This window comes from Rhea americana, unplaced genomic scaffold, assembly GCF_003343005.1.
Source record: "Rhea americana isolate MKP2758 unplaced genomic scaffold, rheAme1 scaffold_339, whole genome shotgun sequence".
NCBI classification, from domain to species: domain Eukaryota; kingdom Metazoa; phylum Chordata; class Aves; order Rheiformes; family Rheidae; genus Rhea; species Rhea americana.
In genome coordinates, this window is record NW_028186467.1 from 254,280 (window position 1) to 274,826 (window position 20,547).

Genomic DNA, 20,547 nt, shown 5'->3' on the forward strand with positions numbered 1-20,547 from the left:
CACAATGGAACGCGCTCGAGCCCAAGCGAAACGAAACGGCCGCGCGCGCGCGCGCGCATCTCGTGTGTCGTCCCGTCCCCCCCCCGCCCCCGCGGCCACCCTCGCGCACGCGCCCAACCGCCCCGCGGCGACCCTGCTGGCGCTGCCCGCACGCGTAGGGGTGGGGGCGGCCCGGGCCACGCCGCGGCGGCGGGAGCGGCAGCTCCGGGCGGGGGGGCAGGCGGTCAGGCCGTTCGGGTGGTGGAGGCGCCGCCGTCGCCGCCGCGCGGGGTCAGAGCCTGCGCCGCGGGCCGAGCGCGCTGCCGGCGCCGCCATATTGCCCGGGGCCCCGCGAGACTGAGCTGCGCCGCTGCCGCGAGCGCGAGGAGTCGCCGCCGCCGCCGCGTCCGGCCTCCTCGCTCCCTCCGCCCTGCCCGCCCCCCTCCCCCGCGGCACGCACGGAGCCGTCAGCGCCGAGAGCTCCAGCGCCCGGGCCGGCCCCTCCGCTGCCACCTTCCTTCCTTCCTCCCTCCCTCCCTCCCTCCCTTCCTGCCTGCCCGCGCGCAGCCGCCGGCCGCTGCTGCCCAGCCGAGCCGAGCCCCCAGCCCCGGGCCCCGGGCAGCGGCGCGGGGTGCGTGTGCTCCCCTCCCCCGCGTGTGCCGGTCCCCGGACGGGGCGGAGCGGAGCGCGCAGGCCCCGGCCAAGCCCCAGCCGGAGCCGGAGCCCAGGGCGGCCGGGCAGGAGCTGGTGACGCAGGAAAAACGCCCCGGCGGCGCCGCCAGCAGCGGAGAGAGCGGAGCGGCCAGGGCCAGGGCCGAGATCCGGCGTGCGGGCAGCGGCTCCGGGCTCCTTCCTGCCGCCGCAGTACCCAGCGCCCGCCCGCGGGGGAACCGGGCAAGCGGAGCCGCCCCCTCAGGCAGCCGGCTGCACGCCCAGGATCGCGGGGCCTGGCATGAGACTCTGCCCTGCTGGCTGCCTGGGATGAGACAGCCCCCGGCCGCGCTCCTTCGGCAGCACCCAGGAGGGCACCGGGCCGTCGCAGCAGCAGCCGCGGGAGAAGGGGACGCCGTGCGGGGGTGAGTGGCGGAGCGCCGGGCCCGGGCGGGGCCGCGGCCGAGGCCCGGGCGCGGCGGCCGTGTGGGTGCAGCTGTTTGCGCTGCCGCCGGCCGCGCCGAGCGGAGCGGAGGGAAGGAGGGAGGCGCTCCCCGGGAATGGCGCTCCCCGAGTCGGGGTGCGGGACGGCGGGGGCAGCGGGGAGGAAGGGGCGAGCCGGGCCCCGCGGGGCGGCGAGCGGAGGGCGCGGAGACGGGGCGGGGGAAGGGGGGAAGCGTAGGTAACGGGCGGCGGCAGCGCCTCCCTCGCAGCCGCCGGCGCGCGGCCCTGCATCGCCGGTGTTTTGGAGGGCAAGGGAAAATGGCTGACGGCTCCTCATCCTCTCCCCGGGCCGCCGGGGGGTGGGAGCGCACCCCGCTCCCCGCCCCGTGCCCCCGGCGGGGCNCCGCCGGCGGGGGAGCGGGGCCTGGCGGCGGCGCCCCGCAGCGCTGCGCCCGGCGCTGCCGGCCCGGCTTCTCGCTTCCCTTCGCACCGATCGCCATTACTGAGGTGGAGTGATTGGAGCCGCCTAGGCCCCGGCGACGCCTGGAAATAAGGCCGGGCCGAGGCGCTTCTCCTCCTGCCTCGCTGAAAGCCGCCAGCACCAGCTCGTTCACGCCCGCTGTAAACATTATTAACACGCAGGCCACTCCTCTAGCCTCGGCTTCCAGCAGGCCTGTTTTGATGAATAAAAAAACGCTCGTCGCTTGCTGCTCCCCCTCCCCCTTATCTTCCTCTAGTTCGCCCTGCTGCGTCTCTGCGAAGTTACGTCTTAGCGCTCGATGTCGCGACCGATTTTAGGAAATACAACCCTGGTCGCCTTGTTCGAGGTGTGAGGCAGGGGTAGTAGGACACAGTTCGGCTGCAGCTGGTCTCTCGTTATTGTCCTCAAGAAAATTGAGGATTTTGCTGTTTGGGTGGCTTGCAGGGTTTTTATGCTGGTAACCACGCTGTTAGTGTGTGCCGTCTCACTTTGTGCAGCATTGTTTGTGTACCAGGAGAATAGCTGCTGAAAATCCTTCGTTTCATTCTGGAGTAATTTTGTTCTCATGGAAACATCCAAAAGTGTTGAAATGGGTTTTAAAATGTAGTGTTGAATTTTCAGGTTGCTCTTTAAGAAGTCCAGTAGAGTATTTTGGAGATACATCATGCATACACACAGCACAACTATATATAGAGAAAATATCTTTCAGAAAAGAATTGTACTAATTAAATGTTGAAAGGACTCCCTGACTTACTGTAGATGTACTGTATCTGTCTCACCTATCTTTATGCTGTCTGTACAACTTGATTTATATTCATGGTTCTGCAGTCATATTCCCATTTGTGGATGTTTGTATCAGTCCAAAGACCCTCTGAAGTCACAGGCTCAAAGCAAGCACAAGGCCCAACTGACCTAGTTGCACAACTGGGCCTGCATTTTTAAAAGCTGTTGAATTTAGATATTAATATACTGTGTTAAATATACTGGTGGCAGCATTTGTTATGACAGACTCACTAGATAATCTGTGTTTTTCTTCAGGCCTATCAAATGCCCTCCAAATAGATAGTACAATTGTTATGTTTAGGAAGGGACTAGTGAAGGCCATTTGGAGGATTGACGTTCAATTGACTATGGAATTGTAATGGCATCTCTCATAAGAAAGATTAGGGGTAACTTGGAAATTTGTAGGCATCTAACTTTACTCTTTTTTTTCTTTTTTTAAGGTTTTACTGTAAGAAGTTGGCAGGACTCTCCATCATAAATGTTGCTGGTCAAATAATACTTTTTTTCCAGCAAAATATAAGTCATGCATGAAGGTTTTTTTGTTTGTTTTTTAATAATTTTTATTCTTAGAATTGGAGTAATGTGTTTTCCTTGAACTAAGAGAGGATAGTTCATGACAGGAATTTGGGGGAAGCATTTAAAATACATTGGTTGATCTATTGCAGAACTTGGTTCAGGGAAAAGGCTGGATAGCCTGTACAACAGTGATACTTAATGATAGCTTTGAACAGAAAACACACTCTTAGAATGAGCTGCAGTGGAGGAAACTCAAGTATCAGCTTGTTTTTTTTTTTGGAGGGGGGATTATTATTAAAATAAATGTGTAAGATTGTATCATAGTAACTTCTTCCTCTCTCTTCAGTATCATTTGTACTTTTCTTCTCGTCTTTTGTGTAGGCTTTTTAATAGTATTTCTTCTGGGTAGCCTCAGTCTTGCTCTTCCCAGACTGCTGCTTCATGTCTTGCTGAATTTGCCTTTATGGTGGTACTTCTGCCCATTGAACTGACGGGAGGAGTACATCTGGAGGTGGTAACAAATAAGGATAGTAAAAGCAAAACTGTTTATTATTTCTGTATCTCTAGAATGCAGTCACCCTTATATGAATGTTTTGTTTCCCACATCATGATGCATTTATATTCAAAAGCAGACCAGTGCAACTACTCTCTGTTGTTAATACGAACTATTAGGTTTATACATTTTATTTAAAATTCTGGAATTCTTACAGTTGAGACTCAGAATAGACAAAACTAGTGGATAGGCAAAAATAAATAGACACCTAAGAAAGTAAAGGTACCTAGCTATAGTACTTAAGTTCCAAGACATCTTAAATTTAAAATTGAAATTAGTGTAGGACTTTCTAAAAGGCACACTACTTTGAGTAAAAATAACAGTTATTAATTAGGTTGAGCAAATAATTATAATATAATAAAAATATGATATAAAGTTAATGGTTCTGTCAGGTATGTATTGGGAATTTTTTTTCAAGTTCCGTAGGAAATACTTTCTTCCTTCCCTCTTCGGTGTATCTCTTGTTTAAACCTAAGAGTTCAAAATTTAAAGCTGCACTTTAGGGCCTGCTATGGGAACTTATCTTGATAATGTCCATCTATTGTTTTAATATCTTGCTCTTTGCAAAACTCATGATGCTGGGTACCATTGCTATAGGCTTTCCTTATTTCATGCATGATATTGTATATAAACACAATTTTTTTTTACATAACTGAACTTTGTTATGTATGCTGTCTTCCTGATGCAAACCTAACGAAAACATGAAGAATTAAAAATTAAGCTATTTTACTCTGCCTGCCCTTTACTGTTAGTGTAGAACATTTGTCATGACCCTAATGCTGCTCCCCTTCCATCAGTTTTCTTACTGCAAAATGTCTTGTAGTTTCAAATATCTGTTGCTCAGTGATCTATTCAAGTGGTTGGTTATGTTTAAGGAGAGCAATTTGGTAAAGCTTTTTTTGCAGAAAAGTAATTAAAAGAAATGATTCTCCTGTAGCAGAGTCAAAGGATGGGAAGAAGAAGATCTTTCACGAGTATATGCTTGCATATAATATGATTAGATTTTTTTTTTCTCTGAGTGACCTGGGAAGTATGAGCTACTTGGATTCGTGTATTGTAAATGGCAGCAGTGTTTTTCACATATTAAATCTAGTTTTTGTTCTCTTGTTAATATAGAGACATCTTAAAGCTCTCACACTGAGACGATAAAAACAGTTTCATGAGTCTAGCTGTCTTAAAACAGTTTTGTTGTATGCCTCTTAACAGAGTTCTGCTTTGCTCAAAGCTGTAGTATGATTTAGGAATATGATTAACAAAGGTTGCCTCTGCACTTCTGGAAAGAATTGTTTTGACTTGGATCTTCTTGTTTCCAGTCTTGAATAGCTGCACAGTTTCGGAAACTCCCCTCTGTCATGATTTTGCTCCCTTAAAATGTCAACTACAGCATTTCTGAGAAGTTTCATGTGTCCCCTCAATCCCACTGTACTTTTAAGCACTCTGATAGATCTGAGTGTTGGTAAGGTTGCAAGAAAACTGTTAACAACTTTCCCCACAATAGTAGATGATAGAATGAGAGTAAATAAGATCTTAAAGTTGACAGTTATGAGTTAGTGTAAAACCTCTTTTAAGGTAGCTTAATAGTACTGCCAGTTCCTTTTGCATTTTCCCATGTGAATTTCCTGGTATTTTCTTCTTTTTATAAGAAGCCATTTATTACTCTCTCTATTTGAGTTGATCTTCAGTCTGCTTGGTTCAAAGATTTTTTTTTTATTGCCAGCTGTTGACATGTTTTCAAATAAAAACTAAAATGTTCAGAATAGAAAACATTTGGATACATGTTTTCATAGACTGCTTTTTAAAAGAAACTTTACTGCTTTGTGGTTTCCTTAAATGATAATTTAATATTAATTGAGAATGATTTCATTGCTTCTGGTTAACTTCTTTTTGTTATTAGAATTCCAGAAGGGGTCTATAGAATGTAGATTTAAAATAATTCAGTCATATTGTGAGTGCTACTATTTTCAACATTATTTGTAAAGTTAAATTGTAGACTACTTTAGAAGTATTGATGAACATCAGGAATATTAGCAAGGGATACTTTTGTATCCCATCAACATCCACAATGACCTGTTTACAAAACAGTATACGAGCATGTTCTGTGATGCAGTTTTCAATCCATATATGACTGCCAACAGAAAAATGTGATTCTCTTGCATGTAAATTACAGCTTTTAGCCTTACTGCACATCCTAGCAAATCATGTTTTTTTGGTAGTTAGCATTTAGCCATGAATTCACTCATAGGAGGGGAATTCCACATTGCGTCACTTAAAATGGGAAGGTTTCAGCTGTTAGAATTCTCCATTCACAGATGTACATCTTTCTTTTTTTTTGAGCTAAGAATATGTTCAAGGCAAGACACAGTAATGTCTGTGTTACTCCTTGATGTTTGCTGATGTTCTCTTCCCCTGTCTGCTATGAACTCTAAAGTATTCCCTGATACTTTTTTTAACAGAACAATGTTCAAGAGGGAATGTCGGGGCTAACTTTTTGTTAAGCTGCCGTGCAAGATATCCAAAATCTAAATAGTGGAAAATTACCTCTGGAAGAGCCTTTGTTATAGACACAAAACACCATTTTATAACAGCTATATGGCAACATGCATGACACAGAAATTCGCTTTGCATTATACATTCCATAAGCCTTGACTCTTAGGATGTTTGCTTGCTGCTTAACTTTTTGCCTAGCTTTAGTGAAAGTAGATCTGGGCAGAGGAAAAGGTTGAAAAGGTTTTTTTGTTTTGTTGGTTGGTTTTTGTTTTTACAGAATGGTCTTATCTGTAACACTCTGAAATGGGGAATGAAGAAAAAGGAGATTTGTTTAGAAGTGTGTTCAATAAAGGAAAAACAGTAGTAATGTGTGTGAAATAGGCTCCCTCTATTACCAAACAGACTTTTCTGATTGGAGGGAAGTATGTTTGTTAGCACTGTGCTGTAGCAGGGTCATGGCAGATTGTATTGGCTTTGGATGGAATTTCAAATTTTTGTTGTCTTTTTTTTTCCAGAAATGAAGATCAATAGTGAGGGAAGACAAACCATCTCACCTTCCCCCCCCCTTCTTAAATCAGAATTAGAATGAACATAGTTGTCAAAAGATAATGGCATCTAAGCACGTGAGCCTTGTACTTTTTGATATTTATTTTTTCTGCTGTTGAACCAATAAAGTGCTTCAGTATGTTTTTAGTAAGTTGCAACAGAATGAGTCCATGAATTTGAATCTTGAAGGAGAAAAGTGGATTAGCTTAGCCTAAATATTAAGTGAATGGAAACTGAAAGACCAAAATTTTGGTATACTGAAAGCTCAAACCATGGGTTTGATTGCTATTAGACTCCATATATTTCTGATTTAGAATTGAAGTGTTAATTGTTCAGTGAATTTCTGACCTTGCCATTTTTCTAAATCTTTTGGCTCTGATAATTTACAGTATTATTATTTTTTTAAACTGTGGCTCTCTGGAGCTTGAAGGTAAAATCCCAGTGATTTTTTTTCTCTGAAGTTTTAAACTCCAGTTTTGCACAGCCTTCCATGTACCTTGACTTGACTTCCAGGCAATGCTCTCTTATCTCAGTGGGACCTTAAGATTCCAGATGCTCTTACTTGCTGCTTATATGTGTGTTTATACATGCATGTTCAGGTGTATATACAATATTTTTAGATGGTAGGTACCTTTTTTGGGGTGAGGGTAAAGTAGTAATGTCAATTTTTTTAGTGGTTTATATCTATCTTACTCTATTGAAGTTTCTTTCAGATAATTCTGGTAATTACACAGGACGATAACCTCTAGATTGCCTGAAAATCTTGTTATTCTCATATCAGTTTATTCAGATCGCTGTGGTTGACAGTTTATTAGACATAAACTGAAGACATGACTTGAAACTTGCATTCCCATTGTGACTCTTAAAAGCCATTAATTCCTTTGCCTTTTCTTCCTCATTTTAGGACTGGGAAAATGGTTTGAAATTCATCATGAAATGAAAAGCTTTATTTTCATAATAGCAGCAGATATAGCAAGTTCAGCGTAGTGATTGTGAAACCTTGCTATAAATTAATGTGTTTTCAGCCATGGGGGAAAAAAAAAACATGTATTCAGGATTAGCCTTTGGTTAGCAGGTGTATGATTGAGGGTCGTGGAATAAGTGCTGCTTTGGCTGCTTTGACAGGATAAAGGAGAGTTTGGTGTGCATCCTGTCTTGATTTTTTCTTCATATTACCTCCCTGATAGTAGAACAAGTATTTAAAACCCAATAGCAACTTCTGTGTATGGTGCCCAGAGGCAGCTGAATAGCGATAATGGATGACCAACATAGTGTTAGTTTCATTTTATTGTTAGGAAGCAGTAGTCAAAAGAAGAGTTTGATTTGGAGATACAGATGCGCTGTGTTGTTTCATCCTGCATTTATACTTTTGGAGGCTGTCTTTAAAATTATATTCTACCGTACAAAATTCAGTGCTTACAAAACTTGCGGTTTCAGGTCTCAGAAAACTTGTTGGGGTGGTTGGTTTTAAACCATTGTTTAAAAATTTTCCACTTACTTAAGTGTCTCTTACACAGGAAAACTGAGATGTTGCAGAAGTTGTATACATTACCTAGACCAGCAGCAAGTTACTAGCAGTTGAGAGAAGAGAACAGAAATCTCTTCTGTGAGAACTGCTACAAATTTTGAAGTGTAGTCTTCTGTAATACTATACCTAAAGTATAATAGGAGGTTTTTTTCAGTGTTGATGAGCCCCAGGGTTCTTTGTGAGTCTGAAAATGCAATAGATAATAGTTGTTCACACTTAAAATGAAGACAGGCTCTTTTCTTTTACTTTGCATTCCTCATTTAAAGCAAGCTTTTGAAATTAGGATTTATAATTATAAATTGCTTAGCTTCTAAATGGCAGTTGCCCACCAAAATTCTATATTGTTCTATATCTAAGATAATCTGCTTTCTTAGTGTATTTGACACGTGTAAGTTGTTTTCTCAGAACGTTGGTGCTAGAATCAAGAAAAAAGTTAATAACCATGTTAAAGTTTAAACATTCAGGTGCAACAGTTTTTCCATCTGTAGGAATTAGAAAAATTAATTTGGGGTACGTTTCTGTTGTTGTTGCATAGACTGGTAGAGTAGGCATTTAAAGGGCTTTTTGAATGCTTCTTTCACAAACTTTGGAAATGTTTTTCTCTTAAGATACTTCCTGTTGTTGTTCATTGATATATCTTTTTCCTAATAGAAAAAGGGAAAGTTTTGTCTGAATATTTAGATTGATACTAGCTGCCTGCTTAGCCTGGGGTTAACTGTTTGGCTTTGAAGAAACTCAGTGCTGAGATTTTATTAATCTTGAAAATTACGGTCTAGGCTTTTACCAGTTTATATTTTCCTTCGTGAGTGTCCTCTGTTTAATCAATTCTTTGTTTCCTCTTACAGTTTTTCTCTGAAAAAGTTACCTGAGAAGTTAGAGTACCCAGTTGGATGTTCATGTACTCTCTCATGCTTACATGTTCCTGTGTAGTTGATGCTTTACATTCCCAAAATTGGTGAGGTTGGGTGTTTCCAAAAAAACAGAGAGTTTTTTTGGAAAAAGAGAACTTTATTTACAAACAACCACAACTTGTCACAGGATATAGTATCAGTTGAGTTTTTTTGCTCTTAGGTTTTAAAAGAGAGGGTGATGTTTGAGGTACACTATTTTTGCTCAGAAATTTGATAGCTGCAAGTGAAAAGTTTGTTCCTCCATGCTCTCCCCCCAAAGATGAGACAAAAATAGAATTTGGATAGGAGTATTATTTTTTTCCCTTCTCATTTATAGTATATATTATTTCATTAGGACTTGTGACTTGTTATGTTTCAGAACAGATTCCTCAACAAAACTAAAAGCTCATTTTTTTTTAAAATACTTTAGTTCTTCATTTTTCTGGTTGAATTTTCAATTGGCTCATTGAAGTTTCTTGAAAATTGTGTGCTGTGAAAAACAATGCAAAGAGCCTTGAAAAATACACAAGTCATATAATCTAGTTACCCATTTTATAATTGAAATGGGTAATTATAGCTTGAATTGAAGATAGTTTAAATGGAGATTCCTTGTGTTTATGTGAAGAAGGAAAATTAGGCAGTGTGAGAGTCAAACTTGTCAGCACAACCCCCTGTTTTTCCCTGCTTAATTATGAACTTTTCCTCTGTTAGGTTCTTGACTCATTCAGTTTGCAATATGGGTTGAGTTGGATTATTATTCAGTATTTTACTGTTGCAATTCACAGTGTAAGTGCATGTGTTAAATCAGTCTGAATCCTGTGCTGAGTAGAGGTGGTAATCATTAATGAACTTCATTGGTACTTTCATTCTCTAACTATATACTTCACAAAAATTTATGTATTACTTCTCACATCACACTGTAAATTGAAACGCGTGTATTGTCTCCTGTTTTATTGATGAAGAATTGAGATACAGAGATTATAAACATCAAAATTTCTTTCTATCATAGGGTTTCACCAGACTTTTGATATTCATGTGCTAGAGACACCTTATGTTGGCTAAAGTTGCTTTGTGCTTCTTTACTCTTTCTCTCAGTTTATCCCTTGTGTGTCTCAATACCCAGAAGGTGAGAGGAGGATGATGAGGGGTAATCTGAAAAATCTTTGGTTTGTCCTGCAATATGTATGGAGAGAACACAGACAGAATTCAATTTTTAATGGTTCTGTATTGCTGCCTTAACACTAACACTGCTACCTCTCTTCAGTTTCCACAGTTCTGTTTCATGTCTTGTGAAATGTCGTTTAACTTCTGCAAAAAATAAGGTATGGATAGTTTTACTTTCTGGTGACTCAGTTGATTACTATCCATCCAGAGGACTGGAAATAAGTTCAGTTTGATGGAAATTAAATTACAGTAATTACCCTGAAAATTCTAGATTATACAGGACCAGGATGACAAATTGAGCCTTGGACAAATTTGGAGAGCATGTATCAGGAGTCTCAATCCCTCTCTCTTGAACATTTATTCCACTGAATGTAGTGAGATTTTGACAATCATAGTGGACACTGCTGTTTTACTCTTCCTCATGCTCTGTCATCTGTAATTCCAGGTGTTTTTGACCTATGTCTCTGGATCATATTTTGAACTTGCAGCAGTGTTTACAGTTCCATAACTCTAGCTTTTTCCCTCTTCATCAGCAGAAGTAAAATCTCAGCATGCCTGTTTTACATCTTCTACCTTCCCTACTGCAGCTTTGTCACTGACTTACCGTGCCTGTGGTCACATTTTTTGAAAGTGTACTAAGTTCATTTTCATGGCTCACTGTGATCAAAATGTCCTCTTCTGTTATGTGCTTCACTAGCTTTATCTTAATTTCCAGGGAAAAGACAGAGTTTTTGCATTCCCCTTTTCAGACTTAGCCTTGAATGCTCTATCTTTTTTTTTCTCCTTTTCTTTTCCCTTTTTTTTTTTGTGTGTGTGCGTGTGTGTGACTAAACTTCTGCCTTTCATCAGCTGAGGTTTCTAGCACATACCATATACTGATCAGCTTTTTCTGTTTGCTTTCTCCTGTGATAACCAGTGTATTTGAGGAAAAAATTTTGGCCTATATGATACCTCCACAGTGCCAAGACTCATTTCTGGTCTGACGTATATGAACTTTGGTTGCTGATTCTAGTTAAATAAATGCTAACTATAATTATCTGTGTTCTACTTCCTTCCTTTTTCCTCCTGTAACTCTCAGAGTGTATCTTCATGATTGATTTGCACTGAAGCTGAAATAGATAGTTCTATCCATAGTTAGAGATTATGCCTGTTTCTTGTCCTGTTGTTACTGTTCATATGGCATGTGATTCAGCGGAAAACTAAAATATTTTTCATTCCTCTCCCACTTTTCTCCAGTTACCTTTCAGCCAGATTGGTTTCTTGTTCTGGCTGGCTGTGTGACTACACAAGGGCTAATGCTGGTGCTGAGAAGGTGGTTAGGATGAGAGCAGGCAAGATCATGTCCCTTGTGACAGTGTAGACTCACATTGTTTCAGCAGGCTGTGAAGCTGTACCTTCAGGTAAGGCTTGTCCACATGCAGATATCTAGTGAAACTTGTGTTCTGAAATCTACCAGCATATAATTCTCTTATTTGGGAATAAGATTGTCTTTTCTCACTGAAATTCCAGTAATACAAGCAGAGTAGGTGCATTTATGCGTTATGATGGTACAGCTACCTTACAAGAGTTCTGCAGTGACTACACATGCCACAGTCACTTCAAGTCAGTTTAAGCACTGTCTCTAGAAGGAGCGGTTGAACATTCCTGTTGTCTGTCTTAGCTTGTTGGTGGAGTAGATTCAGCTGAAAACTAGTAGCTTTATTAGACTATATTGTGTACTGAGTGGAGTACACTTCAGCAAGGGGGTGTGTGATTTAGCAGTTAACTATTGGGTACCAGGAGATTAGTTCTTACTGTTCAGCTTTTTGGAGAATGACTTGCTCTTTAGTGAAGGATTTTGGTCATCAGCTACAATGGTGTTTTAAAACCCATGCTTACTCTTTAGGATGTGGTAGTATTAGATGATTATTTCCTGCATTTCACAGTAAGGAAGGCTGTTGACATGCTTTCTGATAGGTTTGATAGATACAGGAATACTAAGTTTCAGGAGCAGTGGATCCACTTTCTGAGTCTATGGAAGAATGGAAATAACCCTTCAGGTTTCTATTCCTACTTGGTTCATGATCAGCTTTTCAGGGGATTCCTTACTTGTTCCTGTCTAACTTCCGGTGCTGCTTAACCTTTTGCATGTAAATCAAACAACAGCTTTCACTGGCCGAAATGGCATTAAGATATACATAGAAAGTGCTGTTCCTGTTGTCCTTTCTTATTGCCCTACAGAGTTTTTAAGGCAAACTATTATATAAGTCTTCTGCAGTGGATAGACTGTTTTCAGTCATGTTCTGAGTATGTTTGGGCAGATGGATTGAACAAGTTTAATTGGAGTGGAGCATGTTTAAGGCAGATAGTCTTCCAAAAAAATTAGCTATCAGCTTATAACACCTCTACAGAGCTTGTGTAAAAGTGTTTTTTTTTCAGAGCATGTATCTTCTGGCTGAAATGATTGTAAGGACTGATTTTGGCAACAGGAAGTAACAAAATGTTTTCTTGTGAATAGCTAGCATATTCTACGTGGAACTCTACAAAATTCTTCAGGCTGAATAAGGTATGTGGTTAGTACACTGGAAAACAGAAGTTTGGCAAAGTTTTAAGCAATTGTAAAGAAGAACCTTATAATTGAAGGATGAACTTGACCTTCCCAGTTGAGTAGATATCACCTTTGTGCGTTTGATGCATTCTAAATTATGCTTGATGATGTCAGTGTCCAGTTTCCTGTGCTTAGTTTGTGCTTTCTGATTGAATACCAAACAAAAAGCAGAGTTAAACTGTAGTGGAGTTAATGTTAGTATTATGGGAATGCTTAAAATATTTGTTGAATTTAAAGCATTTAAAAATGTCTAAGTATTTCATAAAGTTCATTAGTCATGATTCAAGAATGTAAAATGCTTCTAACTTATATCAGATATAGATGCTGTTCAATGCTTTAATCATTTGCAGTTAATCCAGTGGTAGATTGTCTGAATCATATTCTTTGAGGTATAACTCCTGTAATGTATTGATAGTATCACAGAGTATTATGAAAATTACTTTGAATGATTTTCTTTAAGTGTAATGTTGAAAATAGTTTGGAGAAACCTTTAAATTCTGTTGCTAACTTTATACCTAAAGATGAAGGGAGTGAGAAGAGAATGGCCTGATTTTACATGCTAACTTTAGCCTTTGATTTTTCAAACAGAAGCCTTATAGTGTGGTGAAAATTGTGGCAGTAGCATGGGGTAGAGTATATTGTGATGTATTTGGAGGTGTGTTCAAGTTTTAACAAAGAACACACGAGTAATATGCAAAAGTAACAGTGTGGTAATATCCGTAATTCATTGGCTGTATGGCGTTTGACACATTTTGAATATTTATAGTATTAGATTTCTTAAAGTCCTGTATGCAGTATACTATAAATAATTTCATGTTTTAAAGCCACAAATGGATTAAACCTGGGAGATGCCATTAAGCTTCCTTTCAAATACTTTAGGAAGAATCAAGGTAGTGCGGGCCTTTCAGCATCTTCAAAGAGCTGTTCTTCTTAAGTAGCCTAGTAGACTATATGAACTTCATCAGAGGTAACAACTTAGGATTTATTTATACATACACACACACACACATACATATACATGTATGTGTATGTATGTCTCTGGGGGAAATAATAATTTGAACATTTGTAGAGTTCTGTAATGAGTGGGAACAACCTGTGAGATATATATGTGTATATATATATATTTATACACACACGTGTGTGTGTGTTTGTATATGTATGTATGTTTCTCTGGGGGATATCGTAATTTGAACATTTGTAGAGTTCTGTAATGAGTGGGCTCTTCCAGGAGTGGAACATTAGTATTGTTAACTTTTTCATTTGTTTTGCTAACAAGAACTGAAGTTTCCAAATGTATTAAACTGCTCTTATGATTATGAACTACTGACTTATATATGAATAGTACAGCAGGTCAAAGGGAGCACTTGTGATTTAAGCTGTTTTTTTCTTAAGCTTCTAGATTTTTGTCTGCAGATGGACATGTGAATTAGCATTAACTCTTCCGTTGGCAGAGGAGTAGGGTTTTTTGTTAGCAGAAGAGATGGAGTTAATTGTGCTGAAAAACCCTGAGATTTCTTTACGAGGCCTGCAGTAAAGAAAACACAACTTTTAGCAAGTTCCAGAGGTCAGCAGAAAAAGAGGATACAGGTTCTTAGCAATCGCCAAAAAAGAAATGAGATAACTTGTGGCTACTTAAGAGCTTACAAAACTTGTGTTCTTTTCTAGTAAACCTTTTAGGACTGTTTCGGAGAGAAATCATAGAATCTAATCCAACCTGAAGCAGTAATAAAAGCTTTCTGTGCAAGTTACAGAATTAAAGTTGTGGATATACATCAGTGGTTTTACTGCTATCCTCAAAATGTCAGAGACATTAAAAAATAAAAAGCACAAAGCTTTTACAAAGGTAAAAGCCCAAAGATTTCATCATGAAAGAGGAGAAGAATATCCCTTAAGATGATAAAGAAGGAGCTTCTGAAATATCTAAAATAAACTGGGGCTTGCAGTTTGGAGGAAAACTCTGTATAGAAATATTAATATTTGTTTATTTTGGAAGACTTTTATTAAAGCCAATCTAAATATGAATATTCCAGATTTGTTATAGCAAATCTGAACTAAATAAAACCCGTGATTTGCTGTCAAGTTATGGTATGTCCAGGCACAAACATTTTAATCAGTTTAAGCTACTGAGAAGAGTAGCACTAATGGTGTTCGTTGACAAAGGTGGAACAAAACTGAGATTGACAACGTTCTGCAAACAAAACTTTCAGCCTTGTTTTTCCTGAGCAGTTGCTTTAGTGTTTTAAAAGCGGGTGTTGCTCAGCAGAGAAAAATATAAATAGACAGTTTTTTTATGTTGGCTGAATCAATTGAAAAGTTGCATGTTAACAGAATTAGGTTTGGTTGATTTGTTTTAGCATTATGTAGAATAGATAGAACATATAGAAGCTAGTGTATTGGATTGCATGAATTGACTTTCTTGCTGAATGCTTGCTTTAAAATCATCATAGCGATGGGTAAAAATGGTGCTTGGTGCTCTCTTGTTGTCGTGATTTCACTCTTGAGAGCCTTTTCCTGAAGTGTCCTTTTCTTTTGTTTTATAGTGTTGAAGATTTAGCAGTGTTTTCCTGTGCATAGCCTGTGGTAACTTCTTTTCCTTCACTTATTACTCATTTTGTTTTAAACCTCTTAAATATAGAGTTTTCTCTCTGTTTAGTTTTGTGTTTTGGCTGTATTTTATATCTCTTATCTGCTTTAATTTCCAACTCAAAACCATAACAGTGTCGTCGTACTTAGCTGTTAATATGTTGGAAGATACAGTTCCTAGCCCCTTTCAGTGGAAAACCACACCTTGGAAAATTGCTTTGCAGTGAATGTAAATGTTACTTCAATTTTACTTAGTATTCTGGTATGTTTTCAGTATCATCCCTTCTTACTTGTTGTGAAGAATAGTGTTACTGAGCTTATTCTTTATATCACTTACGTTTTAAAAGTTAAATTTGTGAATGGACATTAATTTAAGAAGTAGCAATCTGTAGGTGGTAGGGATTTCAGCTGATTGTCTTAGCTTTATGTGCTGTTTCTAGCAGCTGAGAAGCTGCGACTTGAAAGCTCTTAGCATGAGATAATGTTTTATTATATTTATAATTTTGGGCTTGATTACACAGTATTTCCTTTTCAGTTGTGTAGAAAATTATGCTCCTCTTATCAAAAGTTGTAGGGGGGATGGCAAGTCTACACTGCTTTTTTCTAGTTTTGCTTGTGCTTGATTGGCCATAGTTACTTCTTTGGGAAAAAAAAAGTTTGGTGTAAGTATACTTACATATACTATTTCATATACTTCATAGTTCATACACTATTTACCTACTAGTTTTTCAGTTCTTGTCTGATATGTCCAAAAGTTGAAGAAGCGAGTAAACACAGAGGTCTGAAAATTGAAACTTTCCCTTATTGTAAGGAGGAAAAAAGATAAATAAGACTTTAAAACCCAGAACAGCTAGATTGCCTCGAAAGTGAATGGTCTCCAGTGTTCTGTCCTTTGGCCAGTCTTGTAGCTGGTTGAGATACTTGATTCCAGATATTACCTTCTCCACTGATTAGCTGTCTCAATGAAATGAGAAAGTGTCTGTTGCTACTTATGGCTTTTCTGGATGTAACAGGTTGCAATTCACAAGTTCTTAAGAGTTCTGTTAGCAAAATGGTATGCTCCTGCTTAAAAACACAACAATCCTGAAATCTATTCTTGTGAAAATAAGCAATTGTGACTTTTGTTCAGTTGCTTTTGTACACTGAGCATTCTTCTAGTCATGTTTTCTGATGCACACTAAGTATTTTGTATGCCCCTTCCCCCCCCCCCCCCGCCTTGGTGATTGACCTTATACTTAGCTATGCTAGCGCATGTTTTATTGTACTCAGTTTATCAGATGATCCAGATTACGCTGTTTGTGACATGCCTTCAATTTTATTACTCCATTAGTCTGTGTCATGTGCAAACTTTATAAATAATTTTATAGTTTCCTCTAGGTTATTGATAATACTGAGTAGTGTGGGATTGAGAACTGATTCCTGAAGGATTTGTCTGGGAATATTGTCTTGGTTTTTAAAACTTTCTTAATAATTCTTATTTCAATCAGTGGAGATTTTCTGAAAAAAAAATTGTATTTTACTATAAACTTAATCAGAAAAGCATGTAAAGACAAATGCAATACACAGGTTCAGGTAGTCACAAATGCATCTCGCATTTATTATAAAGAAAAGCGTTAAACTGATCTTACGTTTATGAGACTGTAGGATGTCACATTGGTGGCTCTCTTTCACTCAGCAGGTTTATGTTCTGAGTTGATTTCTTCTCTTCATCTCCCTACTCCCGTGCTTCCATTCTGTGCTATTTTGTACCATATCCTGTTTTCCAAGATCTAGTAGAAGTTATAACTTGTTTGATTCTTGGCCATCTTGTATTAAGATTCAGATCAGAAATATTACTTGAACATTTTAGCCTTCTCTGCCATTATACTATTTCACTTATTTAGTGATGTATATGACAATTGCTAGGGTATTGTGACTGTGTATTTCTTAAGTATGGAGGATGATCATGTCTGCTAGGAAAAACATACTAGATAAGAAATAAAGATAATCAATTAGAATATATTCAGGAACTGTGTCTTAAATTGCACGAAAAAGCTCATTAAGGAATGTATAACTTCTGTTTTAATGTTTATCAAAATAAATTTTCATGAAGTTAATAAAAATGGAGTTTAGTTTTTTTACCTGCATTGATACATAAACCTGTATATTCTCCTGAAACAGTTTTAAACATTCAGTCCACTAGGAGATTGAATGTGTTGCTATCATGTTTTGGTTATTGTTCTCTGAACCACTGCTTGATACTGCCTTAACTAGTAAAAATCAGAAAACTTTCAAACCAGTACAGAAATACAATTTACTTCTGTCTGCTCTTATGATGAATATTAATTCTCAAGAATTGGGAGGCTTTCTTGTGAACATCTCCATGCTCAGAAAACAGAGATGAGTACTTCTGTGTAAATGCAGGTATCCAAGAGATGTCTAGTTTAGCCTGTCTCTTTCAGATCCTGTGATGTATTCTATCTGTACATTTCCAAGGCTTTTCATTCTCCTTTTATATTGTGCTTCGGCAGCTGGTGGGAAATTACTGGTAACTCAATTCTCTGAAACTTTTAAATTTCTTCTTTTCCCTAGTACCTTGCTGTAGGAATTCATATCTTGGTGAGAGAAGCTTTCATTTTTGAATGGCAGTCTGTTTTTTGCTTTCTATAGTATGGGAATGTATTTGGATTTGTTCATTGACTTTTGAGCATCCAATAATAATACTCCTTGTAGCAGAGTATGAAGTAACATTACAAGTTAATTATCCCTTTTTAAAATCAGGTAAAATTCAATCTTTTAAAATGTCTAATAGTGTAACTTCTTGTAATTACTGGCGTTTGGATTGATGCTTTAAGGAACAAAGAGGGTTCTCAAAGTGTTATGGACATTAAACCTTGCCACATAGTTTTGAGGGGGTGTGACTACTACATCCATTTTAGAATTGGATAAACATCGTGAAGTGTTTAAGTATTATGGCTATATGACTAAACTACAAATATAATGGCAGTCAGAAATGGGGACTAAAGGCATTTTGTCAGTCCTTGATGCGAACTTCAGACATATTCTTTACTTTCTTGCAGTGTCAATAAGTAGACATGATATCATAATAATGCAGCCTCAGAAGGTGATAGGATAGAAGGTGACATATCTACTGCAAATATGTGTAGTCTTTTACTAAATCTAGAGCTTTATTTAAGTGTAAATATTAAACCATGATTTGTCCTTGTTTAATGTTCTTCTGTTCTCTGTAAAGGACTGGGTGTTGGAAAATGTAGCTTTTGGCAGAATTAGACCTACTGGGTCAACTCAGAATAATTATAAATGATTTAGTTTCATTTCTCAAATGGACAAAAGCCTGAACATAAATTAATGGTTTACAGTAAGTGAACACATTCTTAATTACCTTTGTTGTCTTTTGATCTTGCTGCCATACCATCTTAAGTTAATATACATATTCTGGAGCATCTTGGAAAAAAAAATCTTATTTTCTAAGCCCTTGTTTTTGCTGTTGTCCTCCGCAGTATCATATTCTATGTAGATTTTATTTATGTTTTTAAAAGCTTGTAGACGTTCACAGCATAGACAATAATAAGCCATTACATCAGCTCTGACCTCAAGAATGATGAAAGATATGAATTCATGGTGTAAATGGCCAGTCACAAGAAAAAATATTGAAAATTGTGACATACACTCTTTGTAGTCTCTAAAACATAAAGAGTAATCATAATTGACTCTAATTGCTGAGAATATACTATTTCAGATTGCAGAAGCACAGCCTCTTGAAGATATCAACTGTAGCATAATTGGGAAAAAATACAGCATAGTGTTGCTCAGCACCATGATACTGAATCCAGTTCTGTCTGAAAAAAATGTATGTAGTCAAGTACTTAGATATGTGGTGTGGTACTTTTTTTAAATATACATAATTTTGGAGTTGTTTCCTGTTGTAGCTTGTGCTTTTATTAAAACGTAAAAGGAAATCTCATCCACTTTTTTGCATGACCATTAGTGAGATCAGGAAAAGGGCTGCATAGTAAGCAAAAGGCATAGTTTTAAGCAAACAAATTTAAAATAGATTTCCGTATCTTGAACAATGTTCAGGTAGATGTGACTCTAAATTAAGCTTGCTCTTTTTAGATTATAATGCATGCGTGTACTGGTGTTTGGTTTATTTACTCAGCTTGATTATGTTCTTGCAAGGACTAGTTTGTTTCATTATCATATGACCAAAAGCCTCTTCTCCCTGGCCCTTTCCAGCATGTAGAGTATGTTAGCTAGCTACTTAGCAGTGACTTGAATATAATTTCTTAATCACTTGAAAACATTTAAACTACCAATTTAAATGACAGAATTGCAGGGTCTGTAAAATGTACCTCCTTTTGTCATTCACAATATATTATGTATCACTGAGAACACAACTCCACGTGAGTTGAACCACCATAACTTCCACTGAAAGTGCCTGAGACTGGATCGTAGTGGGTGAGTGGCCCAGTCCAACTTGGTGTTCTGTCTAGAACAGAAACCTGCAGTATATACTTACAGGAAGATGTAACAGCAGAGCAAGCCGCAGCCTGTTGAAGAGAGCACAGTTAATTGTCTTGATGTTTGCTGCTTTTATATGTAAGGCATTCACTGCTTTCATTTTTGGTGTTGCATTGCATCTTCAGCATTCTATTTTATTTACTGTCGTATGTGCAAACCTCTTCTTCCTCAGACCAAGAATTGAAATAGATTGTTTTTGTTTTGTAGCCAGAAGAACTAACTGTATGATCTGAAGACTTGACCTGTTGTTACTTTGTGGGGGGGAGGAAGAAAACTTTCGGTATCCAGATGTGCACTGTTTAATCATTAAATATATCAAGAATTCAAGAATTATTGCCAAATAAACAGCTTTAATAGAAAGATGCTCATTGCTGCTGTCCAGTGTTGTTTCACAGATGAGTGAGACTGAATTTCGTTGCTTTTTTTTTTTTTTTTTTTTTTTTTTTTTTTTTTTTTGAAGTAAGGCAATGCTTTGTGTTCTGATGTATTTTCTTGGTTGTTTTAAAGTCTTCCGGGAAGTTGTTCCATGTGGAACCAAGAAGCTAATATCTGTTGAATCTGTTAAGTATATTAAATCTGTTGTCTTGACATACTGTGACAAACACTGGGTTTTCAGCCTTAGCTTGAATACAGTTTTACTTTGGTTAGAATTTCTTGGACCACTTACGCTTAAATGAGAGTTTTATACTGAAACTGAAAAAAATTATTGGAAAAGAGGCAACTTTGGCCACAGAAGTCTGAGAAGGAGCTTTGCTTCTGATGATCTGAAAAGGGAATCTGTAAGTTCTTCCTTGCCTTAAGTTTAGGCTTCATGTGAAACCTAGAACAGTTAAA

General features: G+C 38.9%; 1 protein-coding gene across 2 annotated transcripts in view; it reads left to right on the forward strand.

Moving 5' to 3' along the window:
* The first annotated feature begins 978 nt into the window (after window positions 1-978).
* USP9X (ubiquitin specific peptidase 9 X-linked) overlaps window positions 979-20,547 on the forward strand; it is a 107,047-nt gene continuing 87,478 nt past the window's right edge. For both annotated transcript variants that reach the window (XM_085311296.1, XM_085311297.1), the window contains exon 1: window positions 979-1,055. The gene's annotated coding sequence lies outside the window, so the exon portion shown is untranslated. The remainder of the gene's footprint in view (window positions 1,056-20,547) is intronic.